Source organism: Haliotis rufescens, unplaced genomic scaffold, assembly GCF_023055435.1.
Source record: "Haliotis rufescens isolate VD_foot unplaced genomic scaffold, xgHalRufe1.0.p SCAF_12, whole genome shotgun sequence".
NCBI lineage: Eukaryota > Metazoa > Mollusca > Gastropoda > Lepetellida > Haliotidae > Haliotis > Haliotis rufescens.
The window spans coordinates 14,628,467-14,641,323 of NW_025963802.1; the positions used below are offsets into that span (position 1 = coordinate 14,628,467).

Here is a 12,857-nt window from a genome sequence, read left to right on the forward strand (position 1 = left end):
GCCAAGGAGTCTGAGCGATCGTACTACCCGGGTCATAGGATTGTCACAGTAAGCGTGAAATACACGCTACTTTCAGATGTATTTAAACTGATTATATCAAATATTCTCCTATTATAGCTTACACTTGCAAGCGACAGACTGTTTGGACAAGTCAAGCGGATATTTATAATCGATTGCCTTTTCTGTATTGGCGTTTGTCCAAGGCTTGCTTCTTCAAATAGATAGCCCGAATTAAGATATAGGGTTGCTTGCAAGAACGTTATAGTCCGAGCCCGCAGGTCACTTAAGTATGACCATGGTGTCTGATTTCTGTGGGAGTGAGGGAGTTCGGTTATACGCCGCTTTTAATCGCATTTCTGTTACTTCGCGTAGTTGTTTCTTAAAATGAGGGGGCGGTCGGGTAGCCTAGTGGTTAAAGCGTTAGCTCGTCACGCCGAAGACCCGGGTTCGATTCCCGACATGAGTACAATGTGTGAAGCCCATTTCTGGTGTCCCCCGCCGTGATATTGCCGGAATATTGCTAAAAGCGGCGTAAAACCTCACTCACTCACTCACTCACTCTTAAAATGAAATAACAAGAAATGGTTGTCATGGTTGATGTTTATACGGTTATCTTTGTTGTATTTTGGACTTCAAGTTGGCTGTGTTTCGGCGACTTGTTTTCAGCCTTGTCACGTTTTGATAGCGTTTGTAATTTTTGGGGCCAATATTTTTTTTAAGTGAATGGTTAAATATTGTTGTCTATCTTTTGTCCGGCAGTTTATGTGGTTTCAGATAATAGGATACCAATTTCAGTTATTGTAGAAACCGAAATGTTATTTCTAATTTTAGATCAACTTATGAAGATAAACCACTTCCACGTATCTCTACAATGGATACACCCTTTTATATCTGGACAGGAACACGCGAACACGCGACATATCCATCTCGACCATCGACTTCTATGCATCACGACAAGGGACAGTCGACATCGCTTTGTGTCTCAATATTTGTTTAGTTTCACAAAATATGACCAGGGCATATCTCGACGAGTTACATGATCACGATATATGTCGACATGATAAAATACATATTCTATTTCGACAAGATAAATAACAACTATTTACATGGATCTCGACAAGAAAAAAATACCATGATCTATTTCGGCAAGATAAAGTACCACGATCTATTTCGACACGATAACATACCACGACCTATTTCGACCAGATAAATAACAACGATCTATATGGATTTCGACAAGATAAAATACCATGATCTACTTCGGCAAGATAAAATACCACGATCTATTTCGACAAAATAAAATACCACAATCAATTTCGACCAGATAAATAACGACGATCTAAATGTATCTCGTCGAGATAAAATACCACGACCTATTTCGACCAGATAAATAACAACGATCTATATGGATTTCGACAAGATAAAATACCATGATCTACTTCGGCAAGATAAAATACCACGATCTATTTCGACAAGATAAGATACCACAATCTTTTTCTACCAGATAAATAACAACGATCTAAATGTATCTCGACAAGATAGAATTCCACCATATACATCGAAATTGTCCCAATTGGATCCCTGATAAATGAAACGCTTCTATATCATCTTCTGCCGTCATATCACATGACTACAGACACAAAATCGACAACTCTACTGTGACAAAAAGCGCGGAAACATTTTAGGAGATGATACAGGCCTGATTATTCGCTCTAGAAAGATGGCAAAATGCGGCACACGACTCATCCGAATCTCCACACACACCCAAGGCTTCATGTACGTGTAATGTAGAGCTTCATGGTGCCGAAATACAGAACGATGTCGTCGTGTCTAATCTCTCTTCTCTTGGGTCGATACACATTGCAGTAGGAGAGATTCGGACAACAAATAAGCCCTCATGCGGCAGATATCACTGTCGATTTATAACAAGGAAACCAATGTATGTGTCTGTGGGCAGTACACAAGATAGACCAATATAACATGTCCTTGAAGTTGTGGACGTGGGACATCGACGTCTGTGGTCACACTGAGAAACCATCCGAGTGACCAGTACTTGCGGATTATTGGTCGTTAGCACCACGTTGTGCTGAATAGCCACTAAGCTGCAAGAAGTTGATTTAAACATCTCAGCAGAACTCCAGCTCTGTAGAGACAGGGAGACCGATGGATGAGATTGTTGGGAGATTAGGCACATATACGTTTTCTTGATTATTAGTTTTCTGATTATCTGTAGAAGGCCTGATTTGATAGAAGGTCCCGAGTTGCTGATATGACGCCCTGGACAATATAGCGTGGACGTGTGGTAGGTTTCAGTGACATTTCATTTAAAACGCGTAGTACATGTAACTGAAAAAGCAACTTAATCCCATTAGCGAATAAATAGGCAAAATTCGTAGAAATATACTGATTTGTTTTTGGATTTTACAAAAGACGTAAATGTCTACAACTTGCGTCAATTCTCCGACATTAGGAGCCACGGTTGGCCCAGTCGACTAAGACGCCGCAAATCGTTGTGCAGAGTTGCGTCCCTTGGGCACGCTAGAAACCTATGGTCGTGAGGTCGAATCCCGGTTTGTCAGCACCATACCCGTGCTCGTGGGTTTCACTAAAGTGCTGAACGTCTAAGACCTGCATCACTTCGGGCGTTTCTTCCACATTAAGCTGACACGCCGTAATAAAACTGGAATACGGCATTAAACCTAACTCACTCACTAATACAGGACACGCATCCCGTAATCATAATCTTTCCTCTCGAAATTGGTATATATTAAATTATTTTATCGCACATTAATTCTGCCAAAATAAATTACCGACGAAAGGATCCGAAACACCGAAGAAAGTAACAAGATGATTGAATGCGGAGGCTTTGTTGATTCTGTGTAAGGTGGATTGAATCAATGTGTAAACCCATTCTGTTTATTGGTATGTGACATAGAGTGAGTGAGTGAGATGGATTTTAACGTTGCTTTGAACTGTTACTGTTACAGTATTCCACGAGTTATATCACGGCGTGTCAGCTTAATGTGGACGAAATGACCGAAGTAATGCAGGTCTCAGCCGCTTACCACCTTGGTGAAACCCGCGTGCACGGGCATGGTGCCCAAGGGAAGACAGGAGACAATGCCCCCATGTGACATAGATATATGTGCAGCAACCTTTAGGTTCCGTCGCTTCATTGTACGGAGACATATTAGATTTATTTGTGCGAGGAAAACCAACAAGTCATTTAATTCCCCTCCTCATAAATATTCCAAACAACCTCTGGGGATAACGTGTGGAAATTCGTCATGAAGCAGTATCAGTTACATCAATGTATAAAACAGCCAATCAATTTTCACTTCTTTTACCACTGTGACAAGAAAAGTAGAGAAAACGATATCCGTCTTGTCATTATGGATGCCGCACGTATTGTGCAGCTTGACAGAGCGGGTGGGGGAGGACGTTTGACGTGTATACCCAATACAATCATGGCTTCGTCGGTTACATTAGGTTTATAATTAGAACACAGCGGAGCACCAGTGGTGCGCCGAATTGGGCTTTGCTAGCCTAGAAAGAGCGCTAGAACCAATCTATCCCACTTCCTGATTCCAGCAACGGTATGGTTTCTTATTTCGACTTCTCTAATTGATCGTCTCATTCCATTCAGGCTCCACAGCAACAATTGATTCAATCTTTGCTAAGGATCTCTCTCGTCCGTCTTTCACCATCACTGATGGGAGATGGGGGGAGGGGGTTGTCGGGAATCGCACGCCACACAAGGTTCCTCTTCTAGAGCCTCAAGGAACAGGAACTAACAGCCTCTGACCTCAGACCCGCTACATTAATGTTCCTCTTATAGGCATTAAACATAGACCTGCCCACTCCAGAAAGGACCCATTTTGAAGGTTTACATGGCCACACTGAGTCGTGTTTCAAGCACGTGGAATTACCGAAAGATGTATGACAATTACTATTATCGACAGTGGTTTGCATCCTGAACAACACAGTGACGTCTTAGCATCACGACAACGCCTTTGGGGACCAATGACATCAACAGAATTGCAATCCAATCTCCTCATATTAAATTATTACTGCCGTTATTGCAGTTTTACGCCGTAGAGTGCCCACTTCTTCCGTTATTTTAATGAACTGGTTTTTGAGGGAATTTGTGACGCTGACAAATGATATTACCTTTGCCTGTGAGACATACATGTATTAGCGCCCGATGCACCGCGAGATGTTCAACAACAGTGTTGATGATTCTGAGCTTACCGCAAGTCTTTATGAGTGCATGTCATTGGAAGCCACTGCTTACCTCGACTTAAATGCAATTTTACGGAAAAAGAAAATTGAGGAAAGGGTTTATTGGCAAACTGATGTGCTTTGCCGAATGTGTTGTGTCTGTGTCATATTTCGCTAGTACAGTAAACTACGGTTATAACGAACACGCTTAGAACGAGCTGACCGATATAACGAACTTATTTTTCAGTCCCGGACATATATGCTGTATATATGCTTATAACAAACTACGGTTATAACGAACTAAAATTAGTCGTCGCTTTGAGTTCGTTATAACCGTACTTTACTGTATTGTCCTTTGTTATTCTGACAGCAATAACTTCGCCGTACAGCCGCATACTGATCACACAGTGACAATATTAATATTAATGACTGAAAAGGAGATTAAGTTGATGAAGGTTATGCTGACAGTGTTGGGGTCTGATTGAATATTGCTTACCGCCGCATCAGCAAAATTCTATTGGCAGCGAGATGTCTTAATCTTGGGTCTGAAGTAGATAATGCATACCTACGTCAAGGATGTGCTTTTCCTTTTGCATGAAAGCCTGCAATTTTAAATAACAATGCATTTTGATTTGTAATATATGTTCCTGTGTATATTCTGGTGAACAATTGACTTGCCTTTGCATGTGTTTTTGACGGATGCCACCTATGTTTACCTCATGGCGAACACATGGTATCATCACTATTTGAAACTGATTCATAAACACATGATTGTGATATAGTCGGAATCATACAATGGACTCTGCTTTTAGAAGAAGCTTCTTTGTCTTTGTCGCTTTCATTTACTTCTTCAAACTAAGTGTTCACTTGTTCTGATTAAAACGAAGTCCCACATTTTTAGGAACTGAATGTATAATTATATAGTTAGTCCAACCATTTGGTATTTTTCTTAAGATATTTTCCTGCGTGTTTGTACCGAAGTGGTTGTGCCCCGACCTGACTGCGGGTCCCTGCGATAAAGCTGTAATGAGGTGTGATACAAGTCGATAGTTTATACTGAAAATAACCTGCGTCTCTCACAACTCCCCCTGCGGTCACTGGTAAGGCAGGAGAAAACGCTGGAGTTGCGCAAGCTGATTACACCACAGACATTGCTTCCTTTGGCAATTAGAACAAAGGACACACAGACTCACAGTCCGTTAAGGCTTACGCTAAAATGTAACGTTTGTTTACGAGAGAATTCATCTTATTTGGTGAATTATCGTGCAAGTAGGGTTGGGGCTTTCTCCACGATTGTTCCTCCGGCATGTCGAAGTGAGTGAGTGAGTATGATTTTACGCTGCCTTTAGCGATAGTCAAGCAATATCATGGCGGGGGGACACCAGAAATGGCTTCACATTGTACCCATGTTGGGAATGGAACCCGGCGTGACGAGCGAACGCTTTAACCACTAGGCTATCCCACCGCCCCGCATGTCGAAGTAGTGCACTAATAATGGGTTCTCAGGCACTGTATCCATTGTAGAATCGAACTTGCCTAACAAGCGACCACCAGCACCAACGGGCCACCGCTCTACCATATCGGTAAAGCAGTACGATACCTTCTGTATATTGATTAACTAAAACTTTATCAATTATATTTTTTTACACATTTTTGTAGGGCACTTTGCAAAGGGTTTCAGATATCATATCCATTTGTAGATTCGAACCCAGATGTACCACACGTACCATCGGGCCATATTACTGGCACCATATTGGGCAAAGAAACAGTTGTATTGCTTTTGTGAATAGCTGAAGATTTTCTTGTTTATATTTGAACGCTTCAGTGTGCCAGCGATGGTTTGGACGAGACGGAGCAGGTACACCTTGTGCGGTATCTGAAGCACGTGGTCCTAATCGCCACTGACTTTCATCATCTCGACGTGCCGTATCGTCATTGATGTGCCGTCTTCATCTCTTAATTCATTTGGATTCAAATCTCACGAGGCCGTGTCTCGAAAATAGAGCGTTCACATCAAAGACGTAGGATGTTACCCTTAGTAGCTTTCTCGTGCTAAATGTAGAGGACATTCGACTCCCATATGTTCAACCCATACATATTTGATCTCTCGCGATTTCTTTCAAAATGTTATTTAAACAAATTAAAGAAGTCATGTTTTGTTATCTCCCAATCTCAAATATAAAACCGACTTTCCACGCATCCTCTTTGGATTTTATCAGTGAATATCAAGACAATTCTTTACCGAAATTGTAGATATATAATGCATTCAACCAGTAAAATCGATAAGAAAATACCAGCCACAGTTAGCCTACATTCAGTAGGAGCGCCAAAACGAGACGAAGAAGGCAAGAGCATATACGCAGGCTGTGTCGTCATTATGAAAGTATATTGTCCGAATGTCAGTGTAGCTTAATACTTTATTGTGGTTGCAATTATTTCATCGATGATGTCTAAAGTAATGCAATAGGCACTGAAATAACAATGAATATATTTATACTACTCAACACTTGCTTAAGACCAAAATAGTCAAAGGTGTGGTCCTCAGCCAATGCTAAGTGGTATTTAACGACGCTGATGTAGTTTCAAGGAGTTCTTTTGAAGCCGTTACCCTGGACTTTGGCTAACCATGTTGCCTAAGTACCGTGTTGCCTTTTTGTAAGATGTTGAGCAGAGGTGTCACATGGAACCGAAAATACACCATAACCAGTTTTAGATGTTCTTATCAAGGCCAATAAAAACTAACGTTGAATTTCTTAGTCGATGCCTATGTTGCTTGAATATTAAGGGTTCTGTTAATAGGGTTGAGATTGTAACCTCCATGTATATTGAGACGTGGTTTTTTTTCATATACATTGAGACATGTTCATCCTGATGAGACAACGACACGGGTGCTTAACGCCGCTTTGAACAGTGGGGGGCACGGTGGCCCAGTCGTCTAAGGCGCCGCGATTCGCTGTGCAGAGTTGCGTCCCTTGGGCACGCAAGAAACCTATGATTGTGGGTTCGAATCCCAGTTCACCCCGATTATGTTTCTAGGTTTGTCAGCACCATACCCGTGCTCGTGGGTTTCATCGAAGTGGTAAACGTCTGAGACCTGCATCACTTCGGGCTTTCCTCCCACATGAAGCTGACACGCCGTGATATAACTGGAATACTGTTAAAAGCGGCGTTAAACCAGCTCACTCACTCATTTTGAACAGTATTCCAGTTATATCACGGCGTGTGAGCTTAATGTAGAGAAAAGCCCGAAGTGATGCAGGTCCCAGACGTTTACCACTTCGGTGAAACACACGAGCACGGTATGGTGTTGAAAAATCTAGAAACATAATCGGGTCGAACCGGGATTCGAACCCATGATCCTAGGTTTTTAGCTTCCTAAGCGAATCCACTCTGCACGAATGAAAATACATAATTTTACATATTTGTACCACGCTTACAAATTGATGCAGGTGTCCTGATCAGGTATTTGTCAGAGGTGTACAAAACATTCACACTGACACAGATCGTACCCTAATTGTCCAGTTCGTTGTTCACATGAATACAACGTTTGTTTTACCTTCTAGATTTATTAATTCGGTTAAAAACCGATTGGACGCTATTTCCGACTCCAACTCCAGAAGTGGCTTTATTAGATGGAAATTCTGATAACCCTCCAGTCCAAGAAAAATTTAAGTCAACTTTTAGAAGGCCAGTGTGTATGTTCAGATAGTTCGAGCAACTGCCAATAGAGGTCTTATGAATGGCCGATTTCAGGAATACAAAATAAGGAAGATTGGTTGATATCCGGAGATGCATGTAGCACTGTATACCCGGCAGAATGCGTCCATCTATGACAAATACCACTGAAGGCCCAACAGCGTGCGTTCTTTTAGCACTTGTACGAATGTATCCCGATACAACGTGCGTTCATGTATCACCTGTGCGTGTACGAGTGCATGCCTATACAATTTTCGTTGGCCTATCCCCTGTACGAGTCTATGCCTATACAACGTGTGTTCACCTTTCACCTGTATGGTTGTCTGCCGATAATACGTGTGTTCATGTATCACCTGTACGAGTGTCTGCCGATACGACATGTCTTCACCTATCACCTGTACTAGTTTGTGCCGATACAACGTGCGTTCTTCTTGCACCTGTACGAGTGTCTGCCGATACGACACGTGTTCACCTATCACCTGTGCGAGTGTCTGCCGATACAACGTGCGTTCTTCTTGCACCTGTACGAGTGTCTGCCGATACGACATGTGTTCACCTATCACCTGTGCGAGTGTCTGCCGATACAACGTGCGTTCTTCTTGCACCTGTACGAGTGTCTGCCATCACGACATGTGTTCACCTATCACCTGTGCGAGTGTCTGCCGATACAACGTGCGTTCTTCTTGCACCTGTACGAGTGTCTGCCGATACGACATGTCTTCACCTATCACCTGTACTAGTTTCTGCCGATACAACGTGCGTTCTTCTTGCACCTGTACGAGTGTCTGCCGATACGACATGTCTTCACCTATCACCTGTGCGAGTGTCTGCCGATACAACGTGCGTTCTTCTTCCACCTGTACGAGTGTCTGCCGTTACGACATGTGTTCACCTATCACCTGTGCGAGTGTCTGCCGATACAACGTGCGTTCTTCTTGCACCTGTACGAGTGTCTGCCGTTACGACATGTGTTCACCTATCACCTGTACTAGTTTCTGCCGATACAACGTGCGTTCTTCTTGCACCTGTACGAGTGTCTGCCGTTACGACATGTGTTCACCTATCACCTGTACTAGTTTCTGCCGATACAACGTGCGGTCTTCTTGCACCTGTACGAGTGTCTGCCGATACGACATGTCTTCACCTATCACCTGTACTAGTTTGTGCCGATACAACGTGCGTTCTTCTTGCACCTGTACGAGTCTGCCGTTACGACATGTGTTCACCTATCACCTGTACTAGTTTCTGCCGATACAACGTGCGTTCTTCTTGCACCTGTACGAGTGTCTGCCATTACGACATGTGTTCACCTATCACCTGTACTAGTTTGTGCCGATACAACGTGCGTTCTTCTTACACCTGTACGAGTGTCTGCCATTACGACATGTGTTCACCTATCACCTGTACTAGTTTCTGCCGATACAACGTGCGTTCTTCTTGCACCTGTACGAGTGTCTGCCGTTACGACATGTGTTCACCTATCACCTGTGCGAGTGTCTGCCGATACAACGTGCGTTCTTCTTGCACCTGTACGAGTGTCTGCCGATACGACATGTCTTCACCTATCACCTGTACTAGTTTCTGCCGATACAACGTGCGTTCTTCTTGCACCTGTACGGGTGTCTGCCGATACGACATGTGTTCACCTATCACCTGTACGACTGTCTGCCGATACGACATGTGTTCACCTTTCACCTGTACGACTGTCTGCCGATACAACGTGCCTTCTTCTTGCACCTGTACTCAACTTTGCTTAGCCTCATGTCTCCAGTTATCAGAAAGTGTGTTAACAACGCTTCACCCAAGTATAGAACACATCTACATGGAAGCCGAGTTGTTGTCTGACTTCCTCTTGAGCTAAAGAATATGTTACTCCATCATCTATTACCGCTGTGCCCTGTAAGCTGAAGTATCGATACAACTACCCCATCGGTCCCGTATCTCCCAGTGATAGAGTAGGGCTGATTAACGCCGGCTGTTATCCCCCCGCGACGTTCTCCCTCCCGCCCACTCACACAGTCAGTGCCTCACTGCATTACAACAGCCCACTACAGGACGGGGCGGCACGGAGACCAGTTGATACACACGGAGTCGGACGTTGTCCCTGCTGATGACGCTAGCCCGTGCCAGCACACTTGGTCTGGTGGGAGACCTCGGTATGGGATAGCAGACATTGGCTTTACATCCGAACAGGTGAGGAGACTTCACATAGACTTAACATAGACGAACATAGTTGATATTCAGATTTCACTTATTCAAAGTCATGATTTTATTGCGGATATATGTTTCCCCTTCGTGGCGTCGTTAGCTACCATGATCAATGGCCGGCATGCGCCTGTCTTATAGCTTGCATTGTGTGATTCTCGAACGGGTATTCAAGGCAGTTTATTTCCATCGTGGGCTATCAAGATTGCACTAACTACATGCGAAACAGCGTCTTGTAATGCAGGAGTGGGACTGAATAATTGATAGCTCTATAGAGTATGTTTAAGTGAACTACGTGCTTCAGACTCTCAGTGAATACTGTTCAAATGGTACATTTGGTCGCTATTGACTTTTAATGGATCAAGTAGACTGTAAAAGGAGACTCAAAGGACTAGCATTTTATGTGTGCAGTTTCATGACTGATATCAAGTAAGTGTAGCAGTTCAAAGGGTTAACAATATAACATACGTGTCGTATGTGCTGAAGTCATGTGCAAATAGGTTTTGATCGTTAAATAAAGCTTCTCTCTTCTGTAGCCGCAATTATGTATTGCAAGTGACATCCGAAGCTTTAATTGGTGGAACTTTAATAAGGCGTTTGATATACATTATAGAAGATGCCAACTGTTCGGTAAGGAGATAAATGATATAAAATCATTTGGGACAAATATCTACTTACGAATTTAAATTAAACCAGGGAAGGCGTTATCGTCTAGCGCGAGTCGGGAAGAGGAGATAATCGTCTAGGGCAGGTCGGAGAAGGAGGATATTCGTCCAGGCCAGGTAGGAGAAGGGGTTACCGTCTAAGACAGGTAGGAGATGAGGGGTAACCGTCTGGGGCAGGTGGGTGAAGGGGGATAACCGTCTAGGGCAGGTCGAAGAAGTAGGATTACCGTTGAGGGGTGGTCGAAGAATGGGGATAACCGTCTAGGGCAGGTCGAAGAAAGGGGATAACCGTCTAGGGCAGGTCGAAGAAAGTAGGATTACCGTCTAGGGGTGGTCGAAGAAGGGGGATAACCGTCTAGGGCAGGTCGAAGAAAGGGGATAACCGTCTAGGGCAGGTCGAAGAAGGGGGATAACCGTCTAGGGCAGGTCGAAGAAAGGGGATAACCGTCTAGGGCAGGTCGAAGAAAGGGGATAACCGTCTAGGGTAGGTCGAAGAAGGAGGATAACCGTCTAGGGGTGGTCGAAGAAGGGGGATAACCGTCTAGGGCAGGTCGAAGAAGGGGGATAACCGTCTAGGGCAGGTCGGAGAAGGGGGGTAACCGTCTAGGACAGGTCGAAGAAGGGGGATAACCGTCTAGGGCAGGTCGAAGAAGGGGGATAACCGCCTAGGGCAGGTCGGAGAAGGGGGATAGCCGTCTTGGGCAGGTCGAAGAAGGGAGATAACCGTCTAGGGCAGGTCGGAGAAGGGGGATAACCGTCTAGGGCATGTCGAAGAAGGGGGATAACCGCCTAGTGCAGGTCGGAGAAGGGGGGTAACCGTCTAGGACAGGTCGAAGAAGGGGGATAACCGTCTAGTGCAGGTCGAAGAAGGGGGATAACCGCCTAGGGCAGGTCGGAGAAGGGGGAAAGCCGTCTAGGGCAGGTCGAAGAAGGGAGATAACTGTCTAGGGCAGGTCGGAGAAGGGGGATAACCGTCTAGGGCATGTCGAAGAATGGGGATAACCGCCTAGTGCAGGTCGAAGAAGGGGGATAACCGCCTAGGGCAGGTCGGAGAAGGGGGATAACCGCCTAGGGCTGGTCGGAGAAGGGGGATAGCCGTCAAGGGCAGGTCGAAGAAGGGAGATAACCGTCTAGGGCAGGTCGGAGAAGGGGGATAACCGTCTAGGGCATGTCGAAGAATGGGGATAACCGCCTAGGGCAGGTCGGAGAAGGGGGATAGCCGTCTAGGGCAGGTCGAAGAATGGAGATAACCGTCTAGGGCAGGTCGGAGAAGGGGGATAACCGTCTAGGGCAGGTCAGAGAAGGGGGATAACCGTCTAGGGCAGGTCGAAGAAGGGGGATAACCGTCTAGGGCAGGTCGGAGAAGGGGGATAGCCGTCTAGGGCAGGTGGGAGAAGTTGGATAACCGTCCAGGGCAGATGGGAGAAGGGGGATAACCGTCTAGGGCAGGTCGAGGAAGGGGGATAACCGTCTAGGGCAGGTGGGAGAAGAGGGATAACCGTCTAGAGCAGATGGGAGAAGGGGAATAACCGTCTAGGGCAGGTCGAGGAAGGGGGATAACCGTCTAGGGCAGATGGGAGAAGGGGGATAACCGTCTAGGGCAGGTCGAGGAAGGGGGACAACCGTCTAGGGCAGGTCGAAGAAGGGGGATAACCGTCTAGGGCAGGTCGGAGAAGCGGGATAACCGTCTAGGGCAGGTCGAAGAAGGGGGACAACCGTCTAGGGCAGGTGGGTGAAATGGGATAACCGTCTAGGGCAGGTGGGAGAAGGGGGGTAACCGTCTAGGGTAGGTCGAAGAATGGGGATAACCGTCTAGGGCAGGATGGAGACGTGGACTAGCCGTCTAGATGTTGGGCGAGTATAAAACGTAAGACATTCCAAAGGACGGCCTGCGACTAAACATATTTGTGTCAGCCTCTACAGAAAACTGAGAGTTGGAAAGGGTGCTATGGTGTGGCACTAATTCGTGTGGGGAGGATTGTAGAGGCTGGCTGAGGTTTAGGCATATAGGTTTAGGGAAATATTTAGAGAAAGGTATCGCCAGTTGCCGCGGTGTATGCTCATGGCGGT

The 12,857-nt window shown here is 45.2% G+C and overlaps 1 protein-coding gene across 2 annotated transcripts in view; it reads left to right on the top strand.

Annotated features, from left to right (window-relative positions):
* The window catches only part of LOC124119575, a 55,971-nt gene that overhangs the window by 28,841 nt on the left and 14,273 nt on the right, over positions 1 to 12,857 (top strand). The window contains exon 1 of one of the 2 annotated variants that reach the window (XM_046482128.2): positions 9,883 to 10,110. The exons of the other annotated variant lie outside the window; for it this stretch is intronic. The gene's annotated coding sequence lies outside the window, so the exon portion shown is untranslated. Of the gene's footprint in view, positions 1 to 9,882; positions 10,111 to 12,857 lie in introns of those variants that run through there. 2 annotated transcript variants of the gene reach the window in all.